Here is a 27,489-nt window from a genome sequence, read left to right as displayed (position 1 = left end):
GCGGTACAGAGGACTGGCGGTGGACCCCCACAACTAACAACATGGGAGGAGCAGATCTTGGCAATTCTGCATCCTGAGGGCCTCGCAGGAGTAGCTGGAGGAATGGACTCTGGTAAGTCAAATCTTTACTATTACATCCCCCACCCTACCTGCATGCCATCACATACCCCGACCCTCGTCCTCACCCCCATCACTCCTACTGCTCACACATGTCCCAATATCACAAACCACCCATCCCAACACCAAGCCCTGCATGCAACACCAAAGCATGGACACCCATCACCAACGCATGGCCACTGCACATACCCATACACCCCCCTAAACCATCATCACACAAGGTCCTACACAGGAATGCAAGCACTGGGGTACACAGTCACCCACACATTTCACACCATGGCACATACAGATGCAATAATCATACCTTTACACCCCTGCAGAACCCCTACCCAACATCACCGGACAGGAGGGTCCAGACATGTCCACTCCACCCTCAGAAGAGGCCCACGGTGATGACAGCACCTCTGTCCAACTGGATCTAGATGACCAGCTCGGCCCATCTGGGACCTCGGGACAGTCGGTTCCACTCACACTGGCACAGGCCACTACAGAGCTTGCCCCCTCTGGAAACACCAGCACAGCACCCACCCAGCGGGCCCATACCTCTGTCCCCAGGACACGTCAAGCAGCAGTGTGTCCACCACTACAGGGAGCCCAGCGTTACCCACCACCCCAACAACATCAGGGACCTGGGGGCAGTGGTCGTGGGCACACGGTTCAGGGGACAGAGGCCCAGGAAAACCGGGGAACTGGGAGGGCAGCTGTGTGACGGGGAGGACAGGCCCAGGGAATCCACTCTCCACGAGGCCCTCTCCAACATCATGGGAGCCTACCACCATTCCCAGGAGACGATGGCAACGGTACTGGCCAAGTTTCAGAAGACCCAGCGGCTGCAGGAAGAACAGTATTTGGGGTTCAGGGAGGAACTCAGATCCATCAATTCCACCCTAGGCACCATTGTAGGGGTGCTGAAGGAACTCCTCAACACCAGGAGGGACACTGTGGCACAACAAGGGGCCCGACACTAAACTGGATGATGAACTGCCCACCACCTCCGCCGGCGCTAGTGGACAGGAGGCACCGCCACAGGACCACAACACCAGCACCCCACCCCCTGCAGATGGAGAGCCATCCCGCAAGCGGTCCCTGAGATCCAGGACAAAGACAGGGAACAATGCTAAGACCCCCGCCAAGAAATGAGAACACCCTGATTGTCATCCTTTTGTCCCACCATGTCACCCTGTCCATCCTTAAACTGCCCCAGTTCCACTTCATATGCCCCTTTGGACAATGCACCTGTGAGACTAAATAGACTGGACTCTGCCATGGACATTCCTCCACCATCACCCCTCACCATTTTACAACCCCCTCCAATATTGAGCATTCAAATAAACACCCTTAAAGCACAAAAGAATCCGGAGTCTGTCTGTGATTTGGAAATAGTATATTAGCAATTACAGTGGCAAAATGCTCTTTCAAATGTAATGTCAACATACCTATGTCACACAGCTCTAGTCCATGAGGAACCAAAGCAGATGTCACACAGTGGGACCCACATCTGTGAAATCGTAAGGGAAAGTGACAACTCAGTGACCATACACTGGGTGAAAATGACAGACACTAGAGAGGTAGTGGATTACAATCAGATGTAGCAGGCAGTGTTGTCTTCTTACCTGTGTCTCACTGGAAGTATTGCATGATCATCGTGTTTCTGTTGTCGATGTCCTCTTCTTCTGCTTCCTCGTCTTCACTGTCCACAGGGTCCACACCTGCCACAACACCTCCATCTGGACCATCCTCCTGCAGAAAAGGCACCTGCCGTCGCAAAGCCAAGTTGTGAAGCATACAGCAGGCCACGATGATCTGGCACACCTTCTTTGGTGAGTAGAATAGGGAACCACCTGTCAGATGGAGGCACCGGAACCTGGCCTTCAGGAGGCCGAATGTCTGCTCTATAATCCTCCTATTTCACCCATGGGCCTCATTGCAGCGTTCCTCTGCCCTTATCCTGAGATTCCTCACTGGGGTCAGTGGCCATGACAGGTTGGGGTAACCAGAGTCACCTGCAAATGGCGAGGGACAACTGTTAGACACACACTAACTCATAGAGACATCCACAGACGCAGACAACTATTCCCACTGATTTGGGTCCAGGTGCTCACCTAATAGCCACACCCGGTGCCTCTGGAGTTGCCCCATCACATAAGGGATGCTGCTATTCCGCAGGATGTAAGCGTCATGCACTGAGCCAGGGAATTTTGCATTAACATCGGAGATGTACTGGTCTGCCAAACACACCATCTGCACATTCATCGAATGGTAACTCTTCCGGTTTCTGTACACCTGTTCACTCCTGCGTGGGGGTACCAAGGCCACATGTGTCCCATCAATGGCACCTATGATGTTGGGGATATGTCCCAGGGCATAGAAGTCACCTTTCACTGTAGGCAAATCCTCCACCTGAGGGAAAACGATGTAGCTCTGCATGTGTTTCAGCAGGGTAGACAACACTCTGGACAACACGTTGTAAAATGTAGGCTGGGACATCCCGGATGCTATGGCCACTGTTGTTTGAAATGACCCACTTGCTAGGAAATGGAGTACTGACAGCACCTTCACTTGAGGGGGGATTCCTGTGGGATGGCGGATAGCTGACATCAGGTCTGGCTCCAACTGGGCACACAGTTCCTGGATTGTGGCACGATCAAGCCTGTAGGTGATGATCACATGTCTTTCCTCCATTGTCGATAGGTCCACGAGCGGTCTGTACACCGGAGGAAGCCGCCATCTCCTCACATGCCCCAGCAAACGATGCCTATGGAGGAGAACAGCGAGCAGAGAGTCAACCAACTCTGAGGTACGTAAACACAGCTTACTCTGAAAATATTCATAAATCAAAATTTGCCTGTATGAGTGGTTAGGCAAGTCCTAGGTATGTGGAACGCAGTAAAAAATAATGCCATGTAGGCCCCTGAAATGGCGGCTGCCTGACCTGTAAAGTGGGACAGGGGGATATGGGGTAACTGCGCTGACGTTGTACACCGTCGCGGTAGGCGGTCGAAGTCCGCGGCACAATTCTGCATTGGTTAACATTGGGCCTTATGGGTCCCAGGAACCAATGACGATGTACGCCGGCGGTGACGGTACGTACCACTGCAGACGTGACCACCATTTTCTCTCTGTTCAATCACTCGATACCTGATCTTGGACAGGGGAGGACCTACACTGCAAGTGCTGCTGTGAGCTCAGTCTGGAAGAGACAATGGCTCGTGTGTCTGGGGAAAGGGTCCTGCTTTAAGCACGCAGGAGATGGAGAAACTGGTGGATGTGGTCCTCCCCCAGTACACGTCACTCTACGGTCCTCCAGACAAACAGGTAAGTACACTGTGAGCATGCTATATGGGCAATGCCTGTCTGGAGTGGAGTGGATGAAAGATAGGGGAGGGTGAGAATATGGCATGCATGAAACGACGGTGAGTGCATGTGCGTCATGGCAAGGGTAGTGATGTGGGCCAATGACTGTGACAGTACAGTTGGTAATTACTTCTCTTTTCCCCTGTACAATTCCTGTCGGTCAGCGCCCACCAGAAGAAGGACATCTGGCGTGCCATCGCCAAGGAAGTCCAGACCCTGGGGGTCTACCACAGACGGAGCACTCACTGCCGGAAAAGATGGGAGGACATTCACCGCTGAAGCAAGAAGACGGCAGAGGCCCAGCTGGGGATGGCCCCCCAATGTGGGAGAGGTGCCCGTCGCACCATGACCCCCCTGATGTTCAGAATCCTGGCGGTGGCCTACCCGGCGTTGGATGGGCACTTGGGGGCATCACAGCAGCCACAAGGGGGTGAGTACACTCTCATTCTGCTGATTCAGCGCACATTTTAGGTGTCTGGGTGGGGGAGGTGGGCTGTGGGTTCCCCTAGGCCAGGGCGAGTTTGGTAGTTAAGTTCCCTACTTCAGGCAGGCCCTGTGACACCCCACCCCACCTGTGTACAGTGCCAACTACACCTAGTCAGGCTCCTGTGACATCCATGTGTGCATAAATCGGCCATAGCCTTGTAAGCCATGTCCCACGGATTGAATAGTGGACCCCAAGTGCACGGCGTAGTGCAGGGGGCTTCTATGTCTCTCGTGTCCGCCAACGGTAGCAGTATTGCATGCACTGAACATGTCTTTCTTCTGTCTCCCCCCCTTTTTGTGGTCTCCCTGTACTTGTGTGCATTGGCATCATCAGGCGGAGGAGCAGTGGCACCGGAGCAGGAGGGAGCTGCATCCCACATGGCCCTGGAGGGCGAGACTACCGACTCCGAATTCACCAGTGGGACGGAGGGCGAGGGGAGCTCCACTGCAGGGACAGGAGCTGACACCAGCGAGACTGACTCCTCCTCTGATGGGAGCTCCCTTGCGGTGGCGGCCCCATCTGTGCCCCCCGCATCTACAGGTACAGCTGCCACCCCCTACCAGCACCGCCCTCCCAGCTGCCTCGCAGCCTTTGCCCCGTGCCCGCTCACCCAGGAGGGTGGGCATTACCTTCGCCCCAGGCACCTCCGGCCCTGCCCCTGTCACCCCTGCTGCCCTCAGTGAGGAGGCCATTGACCTCCTCAGGTCCCTCACTGTTGGGCAGTCTACCATTTTTAATGCCATCCAGGGTGTAGAGAGGCAGTTGCAACAAACCAATGCATTCCTGGAGGGCATTCACTCTGGTCAGGCAGCCCTTAAGCAAGCTTTTCAAACTCTGGCCTCAGCACTGATGGTAGCCATTGTCCCTGTCTCTAGCCTCCCCCCTCCAACTTCCTCCACCCAGACCCACACCCCTGTACCTCAGCCTATCCCAAGCACACCATCAGACCAGCATGCACACACCTCAACACACAAGGGAAGCTCTGGCAAACATAAGCACCACACATCCCACAGGCACTCACGCAAGCATCACACACATGCAGACACGCCAACATCCACTGCCTCCACTGTGTCCCCCTCCTCCTCGTCTCCCTCCTCCCTCCCAGTCTCATCTCCACTCACACCTGCATGCACTACATCCTCAGCCACTACGTCCATCACCAGCACACCCACCACCACACCCCGCTCACGTGCACTCACCACCCCCACTAACATTCACACATCCACTGTGTCCTCTCCCAGTGTGTCTGTGAGGCCATCTCCCAAGGTACACAAACGCAGCCACACACCCACCCAACAGCCATCCACCTCACAACAGCCTCCAGCCCATGCACCTTCACCCAAAGTCACCAAATGTACACCGCCTACAACCACTACCTCTTCCTCCACTCCCAAACCCCCTCCAGCTACCCATCCCAGTGTTCCTAAGAAACTTTTCCTGTCCAGCCTTGACCTCTTTCCCTCACCTCCCCCACCCCATCAGTCTCCTAGGGCCCGACTCTCCAGGTCCCAACCTAGCACCTCAGCCACAACATCGGCGGGACCAGTGGTGCCAGTAGTCACCGGATTAAGGAGTGCACCAGGCGCAGCAGGGGAGGCAGTGTGGCAAGGAGCCAGAGCACGGACAGTCCCCCACCTGTCAAGCATAAAAAGTTGGACAGTGCCCGGCGGGAGAGGGGAAAGAAACCAGCCACCAAACCCACTCCCAGGGGTCCAGTTGGGAGTGTGGAGACAGCTGCGACACCATCCAAGGGGGAAAAGGGGCACAGTAAAAGCGGCAAGTCTGGGAAGATCAGCGCGCCAGGCAAGACCGCCAGCAGCCCCGCTGCCCAGGAAGCGACCGCCAGCAGCAGCCCCGCTGCCACAGACGGGACCGCCAGCGGCAGCCCCGCTGACACAGACAGGACGTCAGCATCTGAACCGCTGCCCAGGACACCGCCGCCAGCAGCCCCGCAGGGCAGAACAAGACCGCCAGCAGCTGAACCGCTGCCCAGGACAACACCGCCACAAGCAGCGCTGCCAAGGACACCGCCACAAGCACCGCTGCCCAGGACACTGCCACCACAAGCAGCGCTGCCAAGGACACCGACACAAGCACCGCTGCCCAGGACATCGCCGCCAGCAGCCCCGCAGGTCAGTCAGCGCAAATGATGACAGGGCAGGATGAAGCACTCTGGGCACAAGGCCCCCTCCAGAACCAGTGGAGAGATACATCCACTACCTCTGTCCTTGGCAGGATGAAGCTCTCTGGGTACAAGGCCCCCTTCAGAACCAGTGGAGACTGTTATCCACTGTAGAGACTTGAGAGACTGTGGCTTTGCACTGCCCAGGATTGAACAGTGGGCAAACCACCCACTGTAGAGACTTGAGGGACTGTGGCTTTGCACTCCCCAGGATTGAACAATGGGCAAACCACCCACTGTAGAGACTTGTGAGACTGTGGCTTTGCACTCCCCAGGATACATCAATGGGCCCCCTCGTGGATATGGCATCGTGCACTCAACCGGCTGAGGTGCCCCCCCTTCCCTTCCCCCTGAGGTGCCTGGTTTATTTCTATCTGATGCTCCTGCAGTGTTCTCTCCGTTTTGATCGGGTATTGAGTGTGGGCCTCGCCCATGCCTTTTGGGCCCAGTGATCCACGGACTATGATGGTGGAATCCCTTGGACTTGTGTTCTTGGTGTATATAATTGTTCATAGTGTAAATGTGTATATATGTAAATATTTTTGATTACTGTATTTTAACATATTACAATCATTCTGCTCATTTCCTTTTGTCCTTGCATTCTTCCAGGGGGGCTTGGGGGGTGTAACTGTGATGTATCAACATGTACTTGTGTGTGTGTTGTAGTGGGTGAGGTTTTTGCGTGTTGCGTGTGTGTGTCACTGTTTTTTCCCTCCCCTCCACTGTGTCGTAGGTGCAGTACTCACCGTGGTCTTCGCCACTGGCGTTCGTGCTCCTGGTAGAGGAACAGAAAGATAAAGGCTGGGAGTATCTGGACCTCGGGTTCCATGGCGTCCTGGTTCCTCGTGGGGTGTGTAGAGGTGAGCGTTTTCCCTTCAAAGTCCTGTTTCCGCCAGGTTTTTGTTTGCGGTGAATACGCCCCGGAAAAGGTGGCGGATTGGTGGCTTGTAATTCTGTGGGTGGAACATTGTCATCTGCCCGTCTGTTGGTGGTTACCGCCGCGGTGTTTGTTTGCACCGCCGTGGCGGTCGGAGTGTTAAAGTGGCTGTCTATGTTGGCGATTTCTGCCACAGTCATGATTAAAAAACTTTTACCACCGGCTTGTTGGCGGTTTTAGCACCACTTTAACACCGACCGCCAGGGTTGTAATGACCGCCTAAGTCTCTTAATGTGGAGTATAGTGAAAGTAGACACAGGATCCCCTAGGCTACTTCTGAATATTGGTCAACATGTTGCTCGCTAATTAGTCAAAATGATCTAGTGCGATTCTTCAGGACCAAAACACCTACCTAATCCTTAAGTAATTGGTAGCCCATTATAGGGAATGCATGATTAGTAGGAACCTGGAATATAGCACAAAAGGCGTAAGTCATAAATATATAGCAAACATTCAATGTGTGTAGAGTGTCTACAATTTGCAGCCGCACACTCGTGAGAACTCCCTTCAGTGAAGTGGACCGAAAGCTAGTGTCAAGGAATACGAAAAGGCAAATATGCCACCATGCTTACCCTCCGTATACTAAAAGATGGGCAGTATCGGGGAAAGCACCAAGCTTGAGTGGTCCGATAAGGTCTAAGTATGTATAGACAAAGAATTCAATAAATTATCAATAACCATCAAGTTAATTGGCAATTATGTTATAGACATACAAATGAAAGTCATGCATCAATGTTGTATAGGAAATACAATCAAAGTTATCCCTTCAATGAATATATAGTTGGGTGTATAGTTTAAAAACACACCTAATCGGGCACAATGATGAGATTCCTTGGACTAACTTTATCCATAGATAAATATACCCACTTTGGTGTAATGTTCCTTTTTATCTAGATATTTCCCCCTGTCTTCTACCCTCACAAACACAAACTTTGCCTTACTATGGTGCTATTGAGTTGCATTTACGATGCCTTGACACTGCTTTAACATACAAATTGTTCCATACGAATATGACTTCTATTTTTGAAGCCCTATTTAGCAGCCTTACAGGATTTGTTGTCCCTCTTTAGTGCTTATTTTCCACATTAGGTCGCTTTGTGAGAGTCCTTCCTCGCTTTCAGCAATTCTATATATTCTGGGAACATTTCCCTGAATAAACATAGCCTCGGCTGTAGGATTGTCCTTTTTTAGTGTTAATTATTTGAACATATCCCTTTGATAGTCCTTTCTCTCTTTTTTGTTCTTTTTTGTTCCTTCCGTCTTTATAAGGCTCCACCCCCAGCCAAACCCCCACTGTTCCGGGAGCATTGAAGAAATGTAGGTGGTGCCGTTACATGTGGAAATTCCATAAGTAAGTGCAAAAAATGCCCTTTTGTGTCTTCTTTTTTATTTGAGTCCTTTCTCCGGAACTTTAGTACTCATGCCATTGCCGGTCCTGCAACTCAGACCCGGCTGGTTTTCGAGCACATGAACTTTTACGCGCTCTCTCGAATACTGCGTCCCAAGGTGCTGACATCTTAAGATGTGCGCCGCTTTAGGAGTAGCCCAGTGCGGCGTTTTTGCCTTCATGAGTAACATTATACTCATTTACGGCACCTGGCCGTAACAACATTTCTAGACACGTTTATTGCCACTGCAGAGGTAGTCAACCTCGCGCCACGAACGTTTCTCCTCTGCCTCTAGTGTAGGTGTATGAGTTAGAAGCTTTAGTATTTCTACTTAATAATGCAGGAGCATGTTGAAACCTCATGGCACGTTTCCTCTTGGCTTTTTCTCTTTGTTGACCTTGAGTTCTACGTCTTGCAGCGTTTATGCCTCCACACCATATTAGTTTAGAAGATCAGGACGACTATATAAACATGACATTTATATATGTATCCCTTGTTTTTTAAGTTGTAATATCTTATATTCACACCCGGCTGGTATTTACTAGCCTGTGGTGTCTATATATTCGTTAAAGGGATAACTTCGATTGTATTTCCTATACAACATTGATGCATGACTTTCATTTGTATGTCTATAACATAATTGCCAATTAACATGATGGTTATTGATAATTTATTGAAATCTTTGTCTATACATAATTAGACCTTATCGGACCACTCAAGCTTGGTGCTTTTCCTGATCGGGCCCATCTTTTAGTATACGGAGGGTAAGCACGGTGACATATTTGCCTTTTCGTATTCTTTGACACTAGCTTTCGGTGCACCTCACTGAAGGGAGTTCTCACGAGTGTGCGGCTGCAAATTGTGGATACTACACACATTGAATGTTTGCTATATATTTATGACTTATGCTTTTTGTCCTATATTCCAGGTTCCTGCTAATCATACATGCCCTATTCTGGGCTACCAATTACTTAAGGATTAGGTAGGTGTTTCGGTCCTGAAGAATTGCACTAGATCATTTTGACTAATTAGCGAGAAACATGTTGACCAATATTCCGAAGTAGCACAGGGGATCCTGTGTCTTCTTTCACTATACTCCAAACTAAGAGACTTAGGTGGTCATTACAACCCTGGCGGATGGTGTTAAAGCGGCGGTAAGACCGCCAACAGGCCGGCGGTAAAAAAATTGGAATTATGACCATGGCGGAAACCACCAACAAAGACAGCCACTTTAACACTCCGACCGCCACGGCGGTACAGACAAACAGCTTGGCGGTCACTGCCAACAGACAGGCGGAAGTCAATGTACCGCCCACAGTATCACAACCTACCAATCCGCCACCTTTTCCGGGGCGGGTTCACGAGGAATCCGGACACCATGGAAATTTTTTCCAGCCCTCATCTTCTTTCTCCTCTACCAGGAGCACGAACGCCGGTGGCGAAGACAACAGTGAGTACTGCACCTACGACACGGGGGGGTAGGGAAAAAACAGGGACACACACACGCAACACCCCCACCCTCACCCACTACAACACACACACTAATGCATATTTATACATTATAGTTACACCTCCCAATCCCCCCAGAAGAATGCAAAGACAAAAGGAAATGAGTGTAACCATTGTAATATATAAAAATCATGTAGGCAAAAATATATATATATACCATAAACAAAATAAACACAAAGCCTAGTAGTCCAGGTAGTGCTCCAATGAAGTCCGTGGAACACTGGGCCCACACGGTATGGGCGAGGCCCACACAAGATCCCCGACCATGACGGAGAGAACTCTGCAGTGGCATCAGAGAGCAAGAAAACAGGCACCTCAGGGGGAGGGAAAGGGGGGGGGCACCTCAGCCGATTGAGTGCACGAAGCCAAATCCACGACGGGGCCACATGCCCACTGTTCCATCCTGGTGAGTGCAAAGCCACAGCCTCTCAAGTCTCTACAGTGGGTGGCTTGCCCACTGTTCCATCCTGGGGAGTGCAAAGCCACAGTCTCTCAAGTGGATAACAGTCTCCACTGGTTCTGGAGGGGGCCTGGTGCCCAGAGTGCTTCATCTTGCTAAGGACAGAGGTAGTGGATGTGATACTCCACTGGTTCTGGAGGGGGCCTGGTGCCCAGAGTGCTTCATCCTGCTAAGGACAGATGTAGTGGATGTGATACTCATAACACACAAACAGAGAGCACTGGGAGTGTTGATAACCCACACCGACTCCCAAGGGAAACTATATCATCACTAGAGGTGTGGGGTAGTGGGAACTGGGGGTGGGCCTAGGTCGATTAACCCAGTGCACCGTGTTGGAGTCACTTAAGACTCTGAAGCGGGGCAGTCATGGTGGGAAAGTAACCACGTGGGGGGGTGCTATGTAGTTCTACAAGTGGAAGGGGGAGTTCCCTTACGGACTAGGTGGTCTCACACACATAATAGTGTCTTGCTTCATCATTTGACCACCTAGCCCCACCCAAGTACGATGATACTAGTTGGGCGGACTCAACCTCTTTGTTAAAAGAACCAGAGGGAATGCTGAAATTAGATTTACTGGATAATTACAGAGATCCAGATGGGGTGAGAAATAAAATTACCAAGCAAGTCACCAATTGCTACTGCTAGTTTTAATGGGGGTGTATGCTGGTAAGGTTAAGAATATAGGGGAACAGACGGCTCATTAGAGGATAATGTCTCTTAGAGTCTAAAAAGAAATACGTATGACCAACATGTTTCTGCCCTCACAAAGTGCTGGTTGGTCAGGGGCATTCGTCAGGGTCGAAGCACACGTAATAAGTGAGGTGCTCAAAGTGAAAATAAATATAGGGCCTACCTGAACAGGTAGTTCATAATGGGGTAGGTCTAAAATGGCTAATAAATAAACCACAGGTTATTAACAGTGAAAAAGTGGCAAACCACTGCACACAACACAGCACAAGTGGAAGTGCATGGAAGATCTACACACACACATGCAAACGTGACTTACCCCATAGTTGGGGGCGATTTGCCTCTGGTCTGGCTAATGCCGGGGGGGGGGTTCCCTTGTAGTCACACTCTAAGGAGATTAGGAGCAGAAAGCAGAGGACAAGAAAGTAAAGTAACAGAAAGAGGCAGAACCTGGTAGGAGAGAAGAAACAAGAAGGGAAACCAGAAGACCGGGGGAAAGAAGGTATACTTATAAATAGAGAAAAGAGAGGGGGAGGCCAAGAGGAAGCAAAGAGCAGGAGGGAGAAAAGAATGAGAAGAAATAGAGAGAGAAAAAAGGGAAGGAAAGAGAAAAGGAGAAAAGGAAAAAAAAGGGGGGGAAAAAGAGGGGGGAGAAAAAAGGGGGGTGGAAGGATCAGGGAGGAACTGAAGGTAAGTGGTAGAGGGGAGAAAGAGGGAAAAGAAAGTAAAAGTAATACTGGGGGGGCCCGAGAGCCCGCACTTACCACTCCAAAGGGAATACCATGAGGGGGTACCTATATGCCGGAACCAGGCCGCAACTCACCGACAAACTTCGAGCAAGAGGATACCCTGACCACCTATTGAGGAGAGCTGACAAGCGTGCTCGCGTAAGTCCTAGGGAGACACTCCTGCAACCTAGGAGCAGAACCAATAAGGGAGACCCACTGATATGTGTAACCACGTTTAACCCAGCTTCCAGTACGATCAAAAAAATAATAAATGATGACTGGAAAATCCTCACCTCTGGGGGCCTTCCCTTTCAGGCTCCCCTGAATGCCTATAGAAAGGCTACAAGTATCCGGGATATGATCGTACATACCCGCCCACGATTAAGCCCCACCAAAAACAAACAAAAGACCCTCTGGGATCTTCCCCCTCCAAAAGGACACTTCCCATGCGGCAGCTGCAGTGTGTGCGTCTTCACCAAAAAGACCCTTACACTAGACCTGGGACTACGAACACCCTGGGAACTTAGACAATTAACGAACTGTAACAGTAAAAATGTGGTGTACATGATCACATGCCCTTGTGACAAAAAGTACATTGGTATGACAACGAGAAGAGTGGGCACACGCATCTGTGAGCATAGGAGCACCATCCGGTTCAAAAGAGATGCCACTAGACTTACAGAGCACTACATCTCTAACAATCATCATCATCATGGGTAGCTGGAGGGGGTTTGGGAGTGGAGGAAGAGGTTGTGGTTGTAGGAGGTGTTCGTTTGACTTTAGGTGAAGGTGCATGCGCTGGAGGCGGATGGCTGTTGGGTGGGTGTGTGCCTGTGTTTGTGTATCTTGGGAGGTGGCGTCACAGACACACTGGGAGAGGACAAAGGGGACGTGTGGATTGTAGTGGGGGTGGTGACTGCACGTGAGCGGGGTGTGGTAGTGTGTGTGCTGGTGATGGCAGTAGTGGCTGTAGATGTAGTGCATGCAGGTGTGAGTGTAGACGAGACTGGGAGGGAGGAGGGAGACGAGGAGGAGGGGGACACAGTGGATGTTGGTGTGTCTGCATGTGTGTGATGCTTGCGTGAGTGCCTGTGGGATGTGTGGTGCTTATGTCTGCCTGAGCTTCCCTTGTGTGTTGAGGTGTGTGCATGCTGGTCTGATGGTGTGCTTGGGATAGGCTGGGGTACAGGGGATTGGGTCTGGGTGGAGGAAGATGGAGGGGGAGGCTAGAGACGGGGACAATGGCTGCCATCAGTGCTGAGGCCAGAGTCTGAAAAGCTTGCTGAAGGGCCACTTGACCAGAATGAATGCCCTCCAGGAATGCATTTGTTTGTTGCAACTGCCTTTCTATACCCTGGATGGCATTCAAAATGGTAGACTGCCCAACAGTGAGGGACCTGAGGAGGTCAATGGCCTCCTCACTGAGGGCAGCAGGGGTGACTGGGGCAGGGCCTGAGGTGCCTGGGGCGAAGGTGATGCCCACCCTCCTGGGTGAGCGGGCACGGGGCAAAGGCTGAGGGGCTGCTGTGAGGGCGGTGCTGGTGGGGGGTGGCGGCTGTACCTGTAGATGCGGGGGGCACAGATGTTGCTGCCACCACAAGGGAACTCCCATCAGAGGACGAGTCAGTGTCGCTGGTGTCAGCTCCTGTCCCCGCCGTGGAGCTCCCCTCGCCCTCCATCCTACTGGTGAATTCTGAGTCCGTAATTTCGCCCTCCAGGGCCATGTGGGATGCAGCTCCCTCCTGCTCCGGTGCCACTGCTCCTTCGCCTGATGATGCTAATGCACACAAGAACAGGGCAACCACAAAAATGGGGGGGACGACAGAAGAAAGACATGTTGAGTGCATGCATTACCGCTACCTTTGGAGGACACGACAGACACAGAAGCCCCCTGCACTACGCCGCACTCTTGGGCTCTACTGTGCAATCTCTGGGACATGACCTACTAGGCTACGGACGACGTCTGCACACAAGGATGACACAGGGGCATGACTAGGTGTACTTGGCACTCTACAGAGGTGGGGTGGGGTGCCACATGGCCTGCCTTACGGAGGAACCTTTGCCTACTAAACTCGCCCTGGCCTAGGGAAACCCACAGCCCACCTCCCCCACCCATACACCTTCACTGCGGGCTAAATCAGCAGGATGAGAGTGTACTCACCCCCTTGTGGCTGCTGTGATGCCCTCAAGCGCCCATCCAACTCCGGGTACGCCACCGCCAGGATCCTGAACATCAGGGGGGTCATGATGCGATGGGCATCCCTCCCACGTTAGGGCCATCCCCAACTGAGCCTCCGCCGTCTTCTTGCTCCAGCGGCGAATGTCCTCCCATCTTTTCCGGCAGTGGGTGCTCCATCTGTGGTAGACCCCCCAGGGTCCGGACGTCCTTGGCGATGGCACGCCAAATATCTTTTTTCTGGTGGGCGCTGACCTACATGATTTGTACAGGGGGAAGAGAAACTTATTACCAACTGCACCGTCACAGTCACTGGCGCCCATCCCTACCCTTGGCATGAGGCAGATGCACTCACCGTCGTTTCATACAGGCCGCACTCTCCCCCCTTCCTTCTTACATCCACCCCTCTCCACACAGGCATAGCCCATACAGCATGCTCCCAGTGTACTTACCTATTTGTCTGGAGGACCGTAGAGTAGCGTGTACTGGGGGAGGACCCCATCCACAAGTTTCTCCAACTCCTCCGATGTGAAGGCAGGGGCCCTTTCCCCAGACACTCGAGCCATTGTCTCTTCCTGACCGAGGTCACAGCAGCACTTGCAGTGTAGGTCCTCTCCTGTCAAAGATCAGGTATCAAGTGATTGAACAGATAGAATATGTCAGTCACGTCCATGGTGGTGCGTACCGTCACCGCCGGCGTACATCGTCATTGGCTCCTGGGACCCATAGGGTCCAATGTTAACCAATGCAGCATTGCGCCGCGGTCTTCAACCGCCTACCGCAACGGTGTACAACGCCAGCGCAGTTACCTCACTGTCCCACAGGTGTGTGGGATTGGTGTGTGTATGTGTATCAGGTGTGTGTATTTAGATTTGTCCAATGTGGCTGTGTTTTGTAAATGTGTGTGTATTTTTGAGTGCGACGGTGTGTACCGCCAATGGAACATCGCGGTTGGAAGACCGTCGTGTGGATTCGTGGGTCGTGATAGTGTGGGCGTATTTCTGTTGGCGTGACGGTGGAGGTTTTGTTTTCGCCAGTTTATCACTAACCTTTGGTGTGGCGGACTTGTGTGGATATCTGAATTTTGGTGGATTCCGTGCTGTGGGTCATAATAGCTGTGGCAGATTTCCGCGGGCACGCTGATGTGTTGGCTGTGTTCTTCACAGCGGTAAGCGGCTTTTACTGCCAATGTTGTAATGACCACCTTAGTGACTACTACTTACACTTTTTGGTCACCAGCAGGCTTGACTGCATGAACACCCTATACATAGGCATCACAGCCTAACTCACCAAAAGACTCCAAGTAGTACAGAACAGAGCATCCAGACGCATACTGAGTGTAACCCACCACACTAATATATCGAAACATTTCAAAGACCTCCCCTGGCTGCTAATCCACAAGTGCGATCTGAAACCCCTTAAAACACACCTATAAAGCTCCACACAACTACGGTTCAGACTACCACAACAACTGCACCACTGCAAATAGTTTCCCGAACTTTCCAGGAAGCCTACTTCTTGCCCAAGGCCCCCGCATACAGCTAACCAAAGCCGGTGGTCCTGCCTTTTTATCCGTCACCCCAAAGCCTGGAACAAGCTATCATGCCACATCAAAGCTGCCAGCTCTGTCCTCAGATCTTGCAAAAAGACTGAGACCCCAGCTTTTCAAATAAGGCCACTGTAGAAAGGTCTGGATCTTTCTCCTCAGGCCCCAGCACACCCTCCTTTCTAGTATCCAGAATGCAATAACAGTACCTTTTGTAATAAAGATGGCAATTTGTGCATGCCATAGTATGGTACAATGATGCAAATGGTACATTGATGCAATTACATGAGGAGCCATTACATTGTGGGCCTTCATCGGGTGTCATTAGAGTGCAGGTACTTTATACTACCTTTATACTGGAAGTACTTTGCAATAAAATATTTCCAATCAACATTTTAAAAAGATCGAATTATTTATAATAAATAACACCTCAGCCATATAATATTATAACAAGCATAATTAATTTAGAAAATACAATTCAAATAAAATTAAAGTATTACATTTAGAATTCAATTTTGAATGTACGTACTCGTGTGTGTTTGTGTCTGGCATATGAAGGGATTAACTGGAACAGAAATTCATTAACAAAAAAAAAAAAAAGTTATGTTATGTTATGCTGATGCATATAGAGAATTGCTGCCCCCATATGGGCCTCCTAGTGCTACCTGCTTTTATTATGAGCACATCCATCACAAAACCCAGCTTAAATTGCAAACTAACAAGTCTTCAACTGTTTGGTAAAACAGAGATAATCAAACGTTTTCCACAGATTTGTATGCAAATTGTTCCATAACTGTCAAGGAGACCAGATCCTCTGGGCCTGCGCACGTTCCCAACATGTCCACCACTAGACAGCTCCAAAGCTCCGATAGAAATATCACAGAGCCTGAGAGAGTCCAAGTGGGGAAAAGGGGATTAGGAAGGGAACAGCTAGGAAGGAGACCTGTAGGAAGTAAAAGGTTAAACAACACAATATCAAGATATAATCACATTGAGTTTCATAAAAACTCTCTGTTGAATCTAGGGTTCAATGATACCCAGAACATGAAATAACACTCTGTTGAATCTAGGGTTCAATGATGCTCGGAACATGAAATAACACTCTGTTGAATCTAGGGTTCAATGATACTCAGAACATGAAATAACACTCTGTTGAATCCAGGGTTCAATGATACTCGGAACATGAAATAACACTCTGCTGAATCTAGGATTCAATAAAACTCAGAACATGAAATAACACTCTGTTGAACCTTGGGTTCAATGATACTAGGAACATGAAATAACACTCTGTAATGAAGAAACATGAATGGCCTAGAACTAGACTCCAACTAGGCCTCAAAAACTCTAGGTACCTGGAAAAAATCAAGAATGGGTTAATACAATGTTTCATATGAGCTTTTCATGAAATATCACAGACTGTCTAGAAATACAAGAACCTTCTAGAATAAGGTTTCAGAACAAACATTGCATTTTTACATGAGGACAAAAGGTTATCTGAAACATTCCCTGGAAAACAATAGGAATTGTACTAGGAACTTAATATGCACAAAGAATGTCACATTTTGAATTTATCATCTTCACAGGAAATCCATAAGCTCAGGATAATGTGTGCTCTTCAACAAACATTACACATCAAAGCTTTTAATTGCCATGAAATGATCGTGCACACTGTTGCCGATCTGAACACCAAGTTTTACATACAGGAAATGAATTACGCACACTGCCGATTCTAACAAGAATATGTAAATGCCATGAAGTGATCGGCCAAGCCTTTGCCGATCTGAACACCAAGTTTTACTTGCGGGAAATGAATTGCACGCACTGCCGATTCGAAAGAATATGTAAATGCCATGAAATGATCGCGCAAGCCTTTGACGATCTGAACACCAAGTTTTACATGCGGGAAATGAATCATGCACACTGACGATTCTAACAAGAATATGTAAATGCCATGAAATGATCGCGCAAGCCTTTCCGATCTGAACACCAAGATTTACATCAGAGCAATGATTCGCGTACTCTGAAAGTTTCACGAGTAGGCCCAAAACTCAAGAGTCTTTTAGAATGGGGTCGGGCCCAGCCCGACCTCCATCTTACCACCCTGCTCAAGGATCACCAAGATAATGCGGGGCAGGCCTGGAATGTCAAGGTAGTCCTCCGGAACAGGAGCCTCAGGAAATTGCTGCTGCTCTGCACCGGGACCTCTGAATAGTGAGCACGTGGAACCGGGCTGGCTCCCTTATATAGAGTCTGGCCCAGACCACAAACCACACCCAGTCATGCTGCAGGGAAAGCTTCTAGAAGGTCCTAGAAAGGGACCACACCCTGATACACTCTGTAAGCCTGCAGCAATACCTTGCAAATGAACATTATTTGCAAACATCATTAATAGTGGTTTCAAGGTGAAACTCTGCAATGCAAAAGGTTAACAAACTGCATATAAACACAATGCATGAATAATGCTCTTGCATAAAGACTGGGTTTTTGCATTTTAGTAGACCGCAGAGTGCGCACTGTCCTGATGTTGACAATAACACTGGAGCTATCACTCGAAAAGAGCACCCTCCTCTGCTCTCCAATCTAAAGCTTGCAATCACTGCCAGATTAGAGTCAGCTAATGTTTATGTCCTGCTCAACTTATATGTATGGAGCAAAGGCAATGGACCAAATGCCCTGCTTAATCAAGATCTGGCAGTCCACCCACATAGCTTTGAACTAGATACTCTTCTCTACAGGAAGGCAATGCAGATTCTGGAGTTGCTGAGAGACTTAGCAGAATTTAGGCAGGTGATACAATAGTCTTGCAGCCCCATTCTGGATAATCTGCAGTTTTTTTTTTTGCTTGCCTGGTGGTACCTTAAAGCAGGATGTTGCAGTAGTCAAAGCGTGAGTTGATGAAAGACTGAATATTCATCTTCCTCACCTTAGGACAAAAAAGGCCAATACTATTTTTAAGGCTTCAAAGGGTGCTCAAAGAAGCAGAAATTAAAGCTTTAAAGAATCAGTTAACCAAACGCCCAGAATTTTTGCAGCAAATTTTGGCTTGGGTGGAGACCCCATCACACTGAGCCACCATTGGCCACCCTGCATATGTAGGTGTTTCCCTAGCAGGAGAATGACTGTTATACTTGAGTTTAACTTCAGGCAATTAGAATACATCCATTCACTACAGCTGTCATCTAGCTTCTAAAATTGACAGAACTAGCTTCAGTCAGTGTCATCATAAACTGGATATTGTCTGCATAGGAGACCAATGACCATCTAAAAGATTTTGCTATGTCTGCAATGATCTTACACAAATATTAAAAAAGGTAGGACTTAGGACCGAGCCTTGGGGAACACCATGCTCTAAAGTCCTCTTTATGGAAGCAAAAGGTGTCAATATCTTCTGGAAAGACCAGTCTTTAAGAAAGTAGGCCAGGCAGGTCTCTCTCTCTCTCTCTCTCTCTCTCTCGATATATAGATATATATATATATATAGATATATATATAGATATATATATAGATATAGATAGATTCCTTCACCAAATGAATTCCTCCATTAAAAAGAATTCCGCACCACATCCCAGGGACCATAAATCATCTTAATAATGTATTTACTGGTACACCACACAACTAACTGGTTTCAACATATCCAAGTCTTGATCATAAGTCGATGCACAATTTTTTGGTCAAAAAGTTTACTGCAAATATTACATTGACATTATCAATGATGTTATCAAATAAGTTCTGAGTGCCATAATTTGTGGGTAATTAGCAGTGCATGGTGAGGGTGCTAAGTTACTTGAGATAACTCTAACTCTAAAAGGTGAATTTCTATAGTTTGGTACATTTAAAATGTGAGCCTTTTGTTTTTTTTTCAGTGATTTTCTATGTTTTTTTTAATGAAAAGTAATTTTCATTACTATATGTTAATCCAAGGACCTTCGTACATGGCCTTCAGCCATGGGCAGCTAACTGCGCACCCAGTCGTGGGGTTGGCTGCAGGGCCTGATCTTCAGCCAGTCCCTGCGGACAACACTCATAACCACCCAATCCCATGCTGTGCACTGTTCAGTAGTTGGCTGAAGGTCTGCATGTCCCCATCCCAGGCTCGATCTTGGCCGCAGGAACCCCATCCTCAGGGGCCTGGCCATGTGCCTGGGTGCCCCCCGGGGCTCAGAGTAACAATGTTGGGGATCGCTGGTGGAGCATAAAGACCACTGCAGTCTGCCTCCCCACCTTCTGTGGGAGCCAGCAGTGCTGGGACTGTAGTGTCCTACTCGTGGCATAAGGTAACTATAGACCCACCTCGGGACACTCAGGAAACGACCACGATGCCATGGAGCCAGAGTTGCACATCTTCCCCATGCTGCTATACCTCTTCCTGCATTACGAGCATCAACGCCGGAGAAGACGACCACGGTGAGTACTGCCATCTAGCACACAGGGGAGGGAGAGGAAAAAGAGAGTGACACACACATGCAACACCCCCACCCCAACACCATACACACAGCTACATGCAAACACATTAAATATCCACCCCGTCCAACTCAGAAATAAAGCAAGAACAAAAGGAATTGATTAAAGTGAGTGTAATAAGATAAAATAGTATAAATATGTGATTCAAAATCAAAAAATATGTACATATTAAAAAATGGAGGGACATTGCCCAGTCTTCCGTGGGCCACAGGGCCACATCACATAGGGCAAGGCCCCACCTCAACCCTGCAACAACACGGAGAGTACACTGCAGGGGCTTCAGGTCGAAAATACACAGGCACCTCAGGGGGATGGGGAATGGGGGGGCACCTCAGACGGAAGATGGTACAATGCCATTTGTCCTGGAGGGGGCTACATGCCCACTGCTTGGTCCTGGGGAGAGCAAGGCCACAATCTCTTTAGTGGGTGGTTTTCCCACTGCTTGGTCCTGGGCAGTGCAAGGCCACAGTCTCTCTAGTGGGTGGTTTGCCCACTGCTTGGTCCTGGGGAGTGCAAGGCCACAGTATCTCTAGTGGGTGGTATGCCCACTGCATGGTCCTGGGGAGCGCAAGGCCACAGTCTCTCTAGTGGATGGCTAGTTACACTGGTTCTGGAGGGGGCATTGTGCTCAGAAAGCTTCATCCTCTGGAGGATAGGGTGAGTGGATGGCTTCTTCCACTGGTTCTGGAGGGGGGCTTTTGCCCAGTGTGCTACATCGTGGAAAGGATAGGGTGAGTGGATGGCTGCTTCCACTGGTTCTGGGGGGGCATTGCGCCCAGTGAGCTTCATCCTGTGGAGGATGGTGTGAGTGGATAGCTTCTTCCACTGGTTCTGGAGGGGGCCTTGTGCCTAGTGTGCTACATCCTGGCAAGGATAGGGTAAGTGGATGGCTACTTCCACTGGTTCTGGAGGGGGTATTGTGCCCAGTGAGCTTCATCCTGTGGAGGAAGGGGTGAGTGAATGGCTTCTTCCACTGGTTCTGGAGGGGGCCTTGTGCCCAGTGTGCTTCATCCTGGCAAGGATAGGGTGAGTGGATGGCTTCTTCCACTGGTTCTGGAGGGGGCCTTGTGCCCTGTGATGCAGATCTTGGGGAGTGCAAGGTCACAGTCTCTCACCTGGGTGTCACACTTACAGGATTTGCAGGGGCCAGGGCGCACTACAGCCCATGGAGGCAGGACTACACACTGCCCACCGGCGGTGACAGCTGCTCAGTGGGGGCAGTGGTGGGGCTGGTGTCGGGGTTGGCAGTGGTAAAGGGAGGCTCCAGCCCTTCCCCTGCAGCCTCGGATGGCTGCACACTGAGGCTGCTGCTGCTGGCAGTGGTGTGTCTGGCGGTGCTGGTGGCGGTGCTGGTGTCAGTGCTGGCAGTGGTGGAGGGAGGCTCCAGCCCTTCCCCCGCTGCCTCGGACGGCTTCCCACTGGGGCTGGTGCTGCTGGCAGTGGTGCTGCTGGAGGTGCTGGTGGCGGTGCTAGTGGTGGTGCAGGCAGTGGTGGGGGGATGCTTCAGCCCTTCCCCTGCAGCCTCAGACCACTGAACTGCCATGGTTGGTGGTGGGGGCTCAGAATCAGTCCCAGCACCAAGCCTCCTGTCCTTCCTGCCTGCTGGTGCAAGCCCCTTGCCCTTCCCTTTGCCAGCTGGTGGTGTCTCCTTGCCTCTCCCTTTGCCAGCCAGTGGTGCCTCCTTACTCTTCCCTTTGCCAGTTGGTGGGGCCTCCTTGCCCTTCACTTTGCCTGCTGGTGGTGCCTCCTTGCCCTTCACTTTTCCTGCTGTTGGTTCCTCTTTGCCCTTCGCTTTGCCTACTGGTGGTACCTCCTTGCCCTTCGCTTTGCCAGCTGGTGGTGCCTCCTTGCCCTTTGCTTTGCCAGTGCAGGCTCACTCTCAGTGCTGATGACTGGTTCCCTGGAGCCTCTCCCACCTGCAGTAGCTGTCACCACTACTGTGGCCATGGACTGGGTGGCTGAGGTCCTCGTCTGGGATCTGACCACCATGGCCCGACGTGAAGGACAGGGGGAGAGATAGGGAAGAGGTCAACTGTGGAGAGGAAAAGCTTCTTAGGGACATTGGGGTGGCAAGAGGGTGAAAGTTTGGGAGTGGAGGAAGAGGAAGTGGTTGTAGGAGGTGTCTGCTGATTTTGGGTGCAGGTGCATGGGCTGGATGCTGTTGTGAGGTGGATGGCTGTTGGGTGTCTGAGTGCTTGCATTTGTGTACTTTGGAAGGAGGGGGCACGGACACAGTGGGAGAGGACGCAGGGGAAGTGTGCATGGATTTGGGGGTGGTGTCTGCCAGTGAGGGGTGTGTACTGATAGGTGTACTGGTGATGGTGGTAATGGATGAGGATGTAGTGCATGCAGGTGTGAGTGGAGACGGTACTGGGAGGGATGTGGAGGAGGAGGGGCCACAGTGGAGGCAGTAGATGTTGGTATGTCTGCCTCCGGATGATGTTTGTGTGAGTGCCTGTGGGATGTGTGGTACTTGTGTTTGCCTGAGCCACTCCTGTGTGTTGTCTTGTGTGCATGCTGGTCTGCCTGTGTGCTTGGGATAGGTTGGGGTTGAGGGGAATGGGACTGGGTAGAGGACGTTGGAGGGGGGAGGCTAGAAACAGGGACAATGGCTGCCATCAGGGAGGAGGCCAGAGCCTTGATTGATCTCTGTTGTGCCCCCATACCAGAGTGAATGCCCTCCAGGAATGCTTTTGTGTGTTGAAAAAGGCCTGCCAGCCCTTGGATGACATTCACTATGGTTCACTGCCCAACAGAGATGGATCTCAGGAGGTCAATAGCCTCCTCACCCAGGAAAGCAGGGCTAACTGCGGCAGGGCCTGAGGAGCCTGGGGCGAAGGAGATGCCCACCCTCCTGGGTGAGCGGGCACGGGAAACACACTGAGGGGCTGCAGGTAGAACAGTGCCGGCACGGGGGTGGCGGCTGTACCTGTAGATGGGGTGGGCACAGAGGTATCCACCACCACCAGGGAGCTTCCATCGGAGGTGGTATCACTGTCAGAACTGTTCCCTCCTGTCTGCGGCGTGGTGCTCCCCTCGCCCGCAGTCCCACAGGTGCCCTCACCGTCAGTGGATTTGGCCTCCTGGGCCCTGTGGGATGCAGCTCCCTCCGTTGCCGGTGCCTCTGCTCCTCTGCCAGATGATGCTAATGCACATATGGACAGGGTGACAAAACAAAAAGAGAGGGAAGAGACAAAGGATACACTTGGTCAATGTCGCCAGCAACACCACCGTTGGCGTACACAACACACACACACAGGGAACAAATCTACACACTTGGCAATGCACAACCTGAAGCAATGCAAGTCACCAGGCCATGGACAGGAATACCTAACACCAATAGCAGCATACCTGACACCCACATACCCCTGCCCAGTAGTGGATGCCTACTAGCTTGGTAGGAGGTGGTTTTCATCAGCCCCTGCCCAACATGGGACCTACCCTGCAATGTCCGGCCTGGCCTAGGGGCACTCACAGGCCCACATCCCCTACCCAGAGACCACCCCACCACCCCAAGTAGTATAATGGGAAACTTTACTCACCCCTTTGTGGCTGCTATGATGCCCTCAAGCACCCATCCAGTTTCGGATAGGCCACTGCCAGTATGCGGGCCACCAGGGGTGTCAGGGTTCGACGGGCACCTCTTCCTCATTGGGAGTCCATCCCCAGCTGGGCCTCCGCCGTCTTCCTTGCCCAGCGTCTCAGGTCCTCCCACCGTTTGCAACAGTGGGTGCTCCGCCTGCCGTAGACCCCCCGGGTCCGCGCGTCCTTGGCGATAGCACGCCATATACCCTTTTTCTGATGGGTGATGACCTGCAAACAAATACACATAGAAAGGTATCAGTCAGACCTTCCGGCCTGTTACACTCATGGCCCACCATAGCCCTCCCATCCCCTTACACACAGACATTGCCCACCATACATGCATCACACTGCCCAGAACCCTTCCACCAACCCCCCCACACAAGACCCTCACACACAGCACTCCATGCATTCATGCCCCATGCATCGTGCTCCCAGTGTATTCACCTATTGGTCTAGAGGCCCAAACAGCATTATGTACTGGGGTAGGACCCCATCCGCCAGTCTCTCCAACTCCGTAGTGGTGAAGGCAGGGACCTTTTCCCCAGTGACACAAGTAGGTTCCAGACACAGGTCACAGCAGCACTTGCAGTGTAGGTCCTCTCCTGTTGAAGGTCAGGTAGCAAGTGAGTGAAGCGATAGAAAATGGCGGTCATGTCCACGGCGGTGCGTACCGTCACCGCCGGCGTACATCACCATTGGCCATTGTAACCCATAGGGCCCAATGACAACCAATGAGGAGTTGCACAGCGGTACTCAATCGCTTCCCGCAACGGAGCACAATGTCAGCAGCATTACCTAATTTCCACATGTCCATAAACACAGGACATGCAGACACCATTCCAGGTGTGGGGGGCAGGCCATGGCACCTAACTGCGTCACAGTACACATAGGCACCATTTGGGCCTATCCAACAATATACTGTTGCAGCCACTGCATGCAATGCAGTGTAGTGTTTGGAAATGTGGAATACTGACCAGCTGCTCACAGTTTTGCCCCCGATATTGCAACTGCTGCGGATCGATAGGAGATGGATACATCCCCCGAGTACAGACCCCTAGTGGATTTGGCAACAATGGACGACAGGCACATTATCCTCACCTATAGACTGGGCAGGACCACAATCACAGAGCAGTGTGCCCAATTGGAGCCTGACCTGATATCTGCTACCGGCCACCCCACTGGGATCCCCCCTCTTGTGCAAGTCCTATCTGTGCTCCATTTCTTGGAAACTGGCTCCTTCCAAGTGTAGTGGGCTTGGCAGCAGGAATGTCACAGCCAATGTTCTCAGTAGTGCTGAGCAGAGTGTTGTCTGCACTGATTAAACACAGGAGCAGCTACATCATTTTCCCACAGGTGGAGGATTTGGCCACAGTGAAAGCGGATTTCTATGCAATGAGACATATCCCCAACATCATTGGGGCAATCGATGGAACGCATATTGCATTTGTCCCCCCCACCCTGGAGAAATGAACAGCTGTACAGAAATCGAAAGAGCTTTCACTCGATGAATGTGCAGATGGTTTGCCTGGCGGACCAGTACATCTCCCATGTAAATACAAAGTATCCTGGGTCTGTGCATGATGTCTTCATCCTGAGGAATAGCAGCATCCCATATGTGATGGCTCAACTACAGAGGCACTGGGTGTGGCTAATAGGTGATCCCTGGTTCCCACCCAGTGGATGTTGGTTTGTGGGTATGGTGTGGGCCCTAAGGGTTAGTGTGTGGCTAACAGTGGTCCATCGATATTTGCAAGTGACTCTGGGTACCCCAACCTCTCGTGGCTACTGACACCTGTGAGGAATCCCAGGACAAGGGCAGAGGAAGGTTACACTGAGGCACATGGGTGAACAAGAAGAATAATAGAAAGGACATTCAGCCTCCTGAAGGCCAGGTTTCATTCCCTCCATCTAACTGGTGGATCCCTGTACTACTCACCCAAGAAGGTCTGCCAGATCATCGTGGCCTGCTGTATGTTGCATAACCTTGCCTTGAGACGCCAGGTGCATTTTCTGTAGGAGGATGAGGCTGGAGTTGGGCGTATGGCAGCAGTGGACCCTGTGGACAGTGAAGATGAGGAGGCAGAGGATGTGTATGAGGACAACAGAACAGCAATAATACAACAGTACTTACAGTGACACACAGGGAAGACACTGTAACTTCACTTTACATTGACAGTTTTGTGGTTCACATTGCTCACGGCAGGCAAATTCTCCCAGTTCTATGGCCACTTACTGTTCCCTTTGGCATCTCTATTTTCAGATATCTGTGCCCCACTCTGGCACCTGGTGTGTTGACTGTAGCCTACTCCAGGTCATTCCTATGTATTTATTCCTGTAGAGTTGTATTGCAGTGTTTCAAGCTTGTTAAACGAAGACATAGTTCAATCATTTGACAGACTCCATATTTGTATTTTTTTCACTGGTGTTTATTTAAATGCTAAGAAGTAGAGGAGGTAGTGGAATGGGCTGGGTTGATGGTGGAAGAAATTCCAGGATAGAGTCCAATCTATTTGTAACGCAGGTGCATTGTCCAAGGGGGCATAGGAAGGAGAGCAATGGCAGTTCAAGGTGGACAGGGTGACAGAGTTGGACACACGGGTGACAATCAGTAGAGTCCTATTTCCTGGTGGGGGTCTTGGCAACATTCTCTGGCTTCTGCCTGGATCGCAGGGACCGTTTGCGTGGTGGTTCTCCTTCTGCAGGGGGAGGAGTGCTGGTGGCCTGTTGTTCCTGTGGCGGGGCCTCCTGTCCACTAGCGGCAGTGGAGGTGGAGGGGTGTTCATCGGTGTGGCTAGTGTCAGGGGCCCAGTGGTGTGCCACTGCCTCCCTCATGGTGTTGGCCATGTCTGCCAGCACCCCTGCAATGCTGACCAGGGTTGTGTGGATGTTCTTCAGGTCCTCCCTGATCCCCAGGTACTGTCCCTCCTGCAGCCGTTGGGTCTCCTGCAACTTGTCCAGTATCTGGCCCATCGTCTCCTGGGAATGGTGGTATGCTCTGCTCCCAGGATGTTGGTGAGTGCCTCCTGGAGGGTCAGTTCCCTGGGCCTGTTCTTCCCCTGTCGCACAGCAGTCCTCCCAGCTTCCCTGTTGTCCTGTGCCTCTGTCCCCTGAGCCATGTGCCCACTGCCACTGACCCCAGGTCCCTGATCATTCTGTATTTGCAGGGTGACCTGGGGTCCCTGTGGTGGTGGACACACTGCTCATTGACGTGTCCTGGGGACTGAGGTATGGGCCCGCTCAGTGTGTACTGTGCTGGTGTTTCCAGAGGGGGGAAGGCTCTGTAGTGGTATGGGACTATGGCTGGGTAACCAACTGTCCGGAAATCCCTGATGGGCCAGGTTGGTCATCCAGATCCTGGCATCCAGAGCTGCTGTCATCACTGTGGGCCTCTTCTGGGGGTGGACTGGAAGTTGCTGGCATCTCCTCTCTGGTAACGTTGAGTGGGGATGTAAATGCAGTGTTATTGTTCCTGCGTGTGACATCTTGTGCATGGGTGTGTTGCCCTCTATGGTTGTGACTGCACTGTCAGCATTGCCTGTGAGTAGTGATTTTGTGGGCCAGGTCATTTTCTCTAATGTACATGCTTTAGTGATGTGTGTCCATGCAGGTCTGTGATGGGGGTACGTGCATTGGTGTTACGTGCACAGCTTGGTATTGGGATGGGTGTGTTGTGATGGTGTGGTGTATGTGAGGTGGTGGAGTGATGGGGTGAGGGTAGGGGTGGGGGTATGTGATGGCAAGCAGGTGGGGGGGTGAAAGTAGTAAAGAGTTGACTTACCAGACCCTCAGGATGCATGATTGCCAAGACTTGCTCCTCCCATGTTAGTTGTGGGGGAGGAGGTGGGGATCCACCGCCAGTCCCCTGTACTGCT

General features: G+C 51.0%; 1 long non-coding RNA gene across 1 annotated transcript in view; it reads left to right on the top strand.

Annotated features, from left to right (window-relative positions):
• The first annotated feature begins 8,343 nt into the window (after positions 1-8,343).
• The window catches only part of LOC138274044 (uncharacterized), a 123,335-nt gene continuing 104,189 nt past the window's right edge, over positions 8,344-27,489 (top strand). Inside the window, exon 1 of the long non-coding RNA XR_011200367.1 lies at positions 8,344-8,428. This is a non-coding gene — a long non-coding RNA (uncharacterized lncRNA). The remainder of the gene's footprint in view (positions 8,429-27,489) is intronic.

The sequence above is a fragment of the Pleurodeles waltl genome, chromosome 2_2, assembly GCF_031143425.1.
Source record: "Pleurodeles waltl isolate 20211129_DDA chromosome 2_2, aPleWal1.hap1.20221129, whole genome shotgun sequence".
NCBI lineage: Eukaryota > Metazoa > Chordata > Amphibia > Caudata > Salamandridae > Pleurodeles > Pleurodeles waltl.
Note: the sequence above shows the minus strand (reverse complement) of the source record. Positions and strands in the feature narration are given on the sequence as shown.